At 36.1% G+C, this 7,380-nt stretch overlaps 1 long non-coding RNA gene across 1 annotated transcript; it reads left to right on the forward strand.

The window, feature by feature from the left end:
- Positions 1–972: 972 nt before the first annotated feature.
- On the forward strand, positions 973–7,120 carry LOC140157561 (uncharacterized). The gene is made up of 2 exons (XR_011859704.1): positions 973–1,399; positions 4,851–7,120. It is a non-coding gene; the product is annotated as an uncharacterized lncRNA (long non-coding RNA).
- The last annotated feature ends 260 nt before the right edge of the window (positions 7,121–7,380 follow it).

Raw genomic sequence — 7,380 nt, forward strand, 5'->3', positions numbered from 1 at the left:
AAAATTCAGGGCCAAAGTAGTGTAAAATACAAAATATTTCCGCGCTACGCGTGCACATTGTAACAATAAAGCCCGTTTTTAGCCGGATAATGGGCGAAAATACCACATCATCCCAATAAGGCCCTTTTCGGGAAGCTCGAAGACATACAGTCTCTATGTATTGTATGATGCAACTGCAATTTTTTTCGTCTGTGCCCCCAAAATTTTATTTTGCCCCCCCCCCCCGACCAAGAAAGCTGGCTACGCCCCTGTGCACAACAAAAGGTTAACTCCCGGCCCATTTAAATTGTTTATTTGCATAATAAATACAATATTGATCACGCTGAAATTCCAAGATCTTGCGGTAACATATTGCTCTAAAATATTTTTTTATATTTTAGTCCAAATATTTCTCATGTTGTTGATATACATATGAATTGAAATATCACAATTTACTAATATATAATAATGAAGTCGCCTGGCCTGCCTTTATCCATACGTTTAAAAAACATTAAATTTGTAATACTTGACTCATAGTTTTTAGGTCAAAATAATCTGTCTCGTTCGAAGGAACTCACAGCATACAGTTGGTTTTTGCGGAATATCAACTTTAAACGTCTTATTTTCTCAATGAAGGAGTCATTTTCATTGTCCTCATAATATTAGCTTACCAATGATATGATGTTGTTCGAGCAATATATATGCCCTTTAAGAAGTATTTTGCGCATCCCGCCAAAGCATAGATCTTAATCAGACATGGTAATGATTCGTTGTAATTATATGCTTTATCACTCAATACTTTATTAATTATTTCCTGTGAAGTTCGTTGAAAGTAATTGGGCTGTGCAATAATTACGAGCCTTGGTGGGAGGGTAAATGGGGGGGGGGGACTTTTTGGCGAGCCGAAGAGGGGGTGGGGAGCAAGCAATTTTTGGCATGTGCAAGGGGGGAGGGGGGCTTCCTCTTCCATTCCCACTTTCCCAAATTCAAGTTTTTTCTGTAAAAATTCCCACTTTTCCCTGAAAAAAAAGTGTCCTCATTCACCAATGTTTTCTCTACAGAATTACTGGCATGATTTTGCATGTATTGTGAGTAAACTGCTCGTTGCTAAGGATAAGATTTAATTCATTCACCATGTTCACTTAACCTCGACCCACGTGACTGATGATGACGACGAATAAATCATTTAATTAATTATAATATTCATGATGACTCACTGGCATGCGCGGATGGGGTAACTTATAAACTTACTAATTTTCTTATATCCTTTCTGGGCGTGTTTCCTGTAATATTCAACACACTGTCAAACTTCTTTGTGTGGAAGTTTTTTGATCGCATCGGTTTGTCGTAGGCTATATTCTACAACTCTGTCGTGTCAAACGGATTGTATTTAAATATCTGAATGTGCTGATCTAGAAAGGTAAGTGATTTACTTGGTTTACTTTTTGATATAATTATAGGTCCTACAATCCATAAAAGTTAACGAGTTCAAAAGACTGCATGCATGTTATTTGTATTCTTTTGCGAATTATTTTAGAATACCTAACCACTCTAGATTTTCATTTGAGGGACATTCGGTTATTCGTCGCTAAATCTCCCAATATTAGATTAGACAACATTCTTAGATGTAATAACTATTACCTCTACAATTAATTTTGACAACGAATATCCCAGCAAACACAAAATCGTTTTAAAAACGTTTTAAATAAGTTATATTTTGGTTTAGGTAAAAACGTTTTAATAACATTAAAATGTTGGGCTATATAAAGGTCATGATAACGTTTTAAAACGTTTTGTATGAAAACACACTTCAACAATATTTTGAAATGTTTTCAAAAAATGTTATTGTAAACTATTTTTGCAAACATTTTGGCCAAATATTGTGTCAATACTTAAATAACATTATGTTGAAATATTTGAACCCAGCAAACACAGAAATGTTCTTAAAATGTTTTTTTTTTTTTTTTTTAATAACATTTAATTGTCTGATTATTTAAAATTCATTAAAACGTTTTTACAACGTTATTGAAAATATATTTTTGGCAAACAATTTTCGCAAAATATTTTTTCAACCCCAAAATAACATTCTGTTTAGAAAGTTTTGTATCAAGTTTTCAAGAATGTTTTTGAAAGTTATTAAAACGTTTTTATACCATTTATATAACCCGACATTTAAACGCTTTCTGTAAAACAGTTTTGCTTGCTGAGCAGTAGATTATCAAAAAATGTTTTTTAAGGTTATGAAAACGTTTGATACTCTTAATATAGGCCTACCCTTTATATAACCCGACATTTAAACGTTTTCTGACAACCTTTTATAACCTTTTGCGAATGATGTCGAAAACGTTTTGTGTTTGCTGGGTAAACACGATTCTCTGCGTTTTTCATGTTAAGAGAGGCAAATCTTAACTCTTAGACCTACAGTATAAAATATAAGCCCGTGCACTCCAATGCAAATCCAATAGGGGACACGAGTTGAAAAACGGACGCACCCTTTAATTTTTTTTCAGTATTTTTGAAAAGAAAACGGTTTGCGGGTATTGCCCAGATTTACCCGCCATTTTTACAGACAATAATATTGTATAGATTTTGTGGTCCTCCGCGGATCTCTAAAAGGGCTTTTAAACATGTTAAAACGGCGCATGTAGGGCCTACTGTACACTTATGAAATGTCAAAATGGTAATTTTTGCACGTCGCCTTGTCGCATAGTCTCCCCCGCAGCCATTATTGGTTACGCTTCCTGTTATTAGTGTGGAGGGAGCGCAACCAAACCGGCTGCTGTGGAGACTACTGGTCGCAGAAAATAATCATTCCTCTACAGCGGAAGTTTTTGAAATTACATGCATTTTACATGAATTGTACCTAAAATTGCGAATTTATTATGAATTTTACCTTTAATTATTGGGGGGAGGGGGCTAGGGTACTTGGACCCAACCAACATTTTGGGGCTCCCAGACCCTCCCCCGGTTTTAACGGTAGAATTTCAAAATTGCTCGTATGGAAATAACACATTTTCAAAAATATCAACTCAAATTTGTGTCCTGATGAGTAATTTTTTGTACTCAGCCTTTTAAAGTTTTAGCATTCAAATGTATGGGCACTTAGGGAACAATCAAAAAGCTCGATGAAGTCCTATAAACGAAAGTACGATATTGACATTTTAAGGGGGTACTACACCCCTGTGGTAAATTTGTGACTATTTTTGCATTTTTCTCAAACAATAATAACACACTGGTAACAAAAGTTATGTATATTATTGGGGCAAGGCATCCAATTACTACACTGAAATTTCAGTGACAATATTTGTTTCTTCCCTAAACGTGATCAACATCCTAGCATTTGTCGCACCCTCCATAACCCATGCACAATAGCGACGGCCACTATATCCTATGAATACGTGATGGAATTTTCGATATTTGACACTTACGTTAGAGGGGAGGGGGAGCCTAGCCCAGCAAACACAAAACGTTTTCGACATCATTCGCAAAAGGTTATAAAAGCTTGTCAGAAAACGTTTAAATGTCGGGTTATATAAAGGGTATATTAAGAGTATAAAACGTTTTAATAACCTTAAAAAACATTTTTTGATAATCTACTGCTCAGCAAACAAAAAATGTTTTACAGAAAACGTTTAAATGTCGGGTTATATAAAGGGTATAAAAACGTTTTAATAACATTCCAAAAACATTCTTGAAAACTTGATACAAAACATTCTAAACAGAATGTTATTTTAGCTGAAAAAATATTTTGCGAAAAATGTTTGCCCAAAATATTTTCAATAACGTTTTAGAAACGTTTTCATGACCTTTATATAACCCGACATTTAAATGTTATTAAAAGGTTTTGAAAAAAACATTTTAAGAACATTTCTGTGTTTGCTGGGTTCAAATATTTTAACATAATGTTATTTAAGTATTGACACAATATTTGGCAAAAATGTTTGCAAAAATAGTTTACAATAACATTTTTTGAAAACATTTAAAAATATTGTTGTAGTGTGTTTTCATACAAAACGTTTTAAAACGTTATCATGACCTTTATATAACCCGACATTTTAATGTTATTAAAACGTTTTACCTAAACCTAAAGCCAAAATATAACTTATTTAAAATGTTTTTAAAACGTTTTTGTGTTTGCTGGGAGGTTAGCCTTCTAACGAAAGGACTTTCGTTTATAGCACTTCATCTAACTTTTGGGTTGTTCCCTTAGTGCTGTGGCATGTGTGGTCGAGCAATATGGCACGGTCCACTGCATTAAGGTGTGACGTCATTCTCCCAAAACGGTTAATACAGTCTATTTGTGAGATAACTGGGAACTGATTATCTATGTAGCCTACTTTATGATTCATATTATCATATAGCACCACTTTCATATTTAGGGAGAGCGTGGCGCAATGGTTAGGGTACTTGCCTTTAGTGCATGAGGTCCCGGGTTCGATTCCCGGCGGTGGCGATTTGCTGGGATATTGAAAAAAAAATGTCTGAAATTAATTGGCAACTTCTGTAGATTAAATTCAGACTTCCGCTCTCCCCATGGTTCATTTAGAATTGGGTAAATGAATCATGAAAGTACTCCGTCCTTCGGAGGGGACGTTAAGCCGTCGGTCCCGTGTACAGAGAGCCATACATGTATCTCGCAGCCAGTTTCGAAAAGAGTAGGGTGTTAACCCCTGACTGTTCCCAACCCGTCCCGGTGTTCAAATGAACCCCAATGGAAATAAGCTTCAATAGAGGCTTTCTTGGGTTATCCAGGGTTGTCAAAACCCGAACAAATCAAATCAAAAATCAAAACAATATTTGTCATGTCTATAGTAGTGAAAGGATAATTCTATTAATTAATGAATACGATGCATTTTTGTTATGTTTTCCAGACACAAGTTTCCAAGCAAGACCACGAAACCGATAACAATGATGGGTTCTCCGATCTGTATCTCCATATTAATCATGCTATCCACCATCCTCATCCTTCATAAATCAGAAGCATGTAATTTACCGGTTGGATGGGTGTCCAAACCACTAGAAACCCGTGCAAGACAAGCCCCAAATATCGTGTATGGCACCGTGTTAGGAATCTATCAAGGTATGACCCCAGAGGAGTATCTGGTAGAAATGGACATGCTCTGCGTCATGAAAGGTGCAGCTACAACAGGACGCGCCAATGTGACAGAGATTGGGTCAGATTGTGTGGATAACGCCATGCGGAAAGGGGTCTCGTATATTCTCTTTGTTCAGACTCTGCGGGCTGGTAACGGACAAAACAGATACGTTACTCATGATGTCAATACAGAAATGGCGGCACATAGAGCAACGAAAGAAAACTTCGATGTAATCCGGCGATCTGGAGTGAGTAACCAGTGTAACCAGGTTACTACATATCAACCGGCAGTGGATCCCGATGCTCCGATTTTCACGGGTACGGGTAATGGCACAGATGCTGGATGTATGGAGCCACCTTGCAATGCAGGCAATGTCTTAGTTACTGGTACACTGTGGATGTTGAGCGCTCTGGTATATACGGTAGCAACAAATTGAAATACATAAACTCATAACAAACTCAAACTCTAGTATTGCTTTCAGCTAATATTGTTTATGTCTATGCAAAAATTCACTGAAATTTGCCAACTTCCATTAGAAGCAGTTTAGGGTCGTTATTTTTGGTCGTTTTGCATACGGACGAAAGGGAGATAATTATGAACCGTTCCATCTGTATTATACCGATTATGTGCACGATGGAGGGCGATGTTATCGACCTTGTGAGATGTAATGCCGTTTTTATCATCGTTTCCCCGCGCTCTGCAAAATACCGTCGGGTGCTGCATGGGTTATAGTGACGGTTTTATTTACGGGTATTCGGCATTATCCGCCTGAGATCGCTAACTAATGGATCAACTGCAAATCTTGGAAATTATCTTGACATTTAATCAAAAGTTTCGAGTTGCGTCTTTTTTCATAATTGTGTAACTTTACCTGACGGTGGTTGTTAACCAGAAGCTTAAATGGGCTATTCCATTTGAAATCCATACACACCTATCATTCTAATGCAAAACATGACCCTAATCTCCCACACAGGGGGTGTAGATTTTCAAATGGAGCAACCCATTCAACCTCACTGGATATTCACACTCCCTTATGTGTGGAAGATTAAGATCATGTCTTAGGGTGTGTATGGATTTTAATTGGAATAGCCCAATTACCGGCAATCAAGTTACCGGAACCGTTTTTCCGTAAACATGGTAAAACTATGCGTAAAATGAATTACCATATTCTTCACAATTTTTCACGAAATTTCAGTTGATCATGATTTGTTGTCAACTCTATTGAATTATGTTCACCCTCTCTACCCTCTATTTCCAACCTGCATGTAAGGGATGCACCGTTTGATATGGGGGGGGGGTCGTGACCAAAAATAGCACCTGGGAAAAATAAATAAATAAATGAAAATAAAATAACACCTCGGCGAGTCAATATTTTATTCCCCGACATATATTTTTTTTGTGTCCCAGTACGAGGTGGCGCAAATTTTGTTTAGTTTATTTTTTGGGGGGTGAAATGGTGAAACAAATCTATTTTTGGAAAAGCTACCAAATCCCTTAATATCTAATGGTGCGTCCCTAAAGTAGAGTCCGAAGTTTACCGTTTTCTAAAATCCATTTTCTGTGTTGTAATCCGTGTTGTAAAATTTGTAAAATGTATAAACAATGATACTAATGTCACAATAAAGTGTTCAATATCGCGATCAATATGCTCTGATTTGAATATTCTCACGATAATAGGCCGATTATTACGATGTTTGGAGGGATATAGCCTAGGGCCATACCTTTATTTCGGTATTATTAAATGTTCAGTATTTTTATCATCAAAATTGACATCACAACTCATGATTGTTTTTAACATTTATTTCTCTTAGCTTTTAACAATTTTTGTCACATCATACAAAAAAGCCATTTTCCGTGTTGTACCTCCGATTCCGTGATTTTCTTCCGTTTTCCGTAAAACGGAAAACTTCGGACTCTACAAAGTGTCATGATAATCATGATAATTATTGATTTCTATTTTGTTGAACGTGTAAACAAAAATGTTAATTCTGTTATAAAAAGAGCGGAAAATAAAAAAATACATAAACCGAAGGAGAATTACCGAGTATATTCTTGAAGTCAGGTTTTTTCTTCTATAAGTTCTTATGAGCTCTCTGGCCTCTCCTACATATTTTTCGTTGTCTCACTGCCTGAATGTTATGATTTATGGACAAATAATAATAAAAGATGATTTTAGGTCTCTAAAAATATTCAATACAGAAATATTATTCCATAAAGACATGACAATAAACATTCACGGTCTAAAATACGTACCCAGGGATACGGACATCTTTGGTGTCCGCTGGCTTTCAGCTGAAAAACAACT

The sequence above is a fragment of the Amphiura filiformis genome, chromosome 7 (genome assembly GCF_039555335.1).
Source record: "Amphiura filiformis chromosome 7, Afil_fr2py, whole genome shotgun sequence".
Classification (NCBI taxonomy): domain Eukaryota; kingdom Metazoa; phylum Echinodermata; class Ophiuroidea; order Amphilepidida; family Amphiuridae; genus Amphiura; species Amphiura filiformis.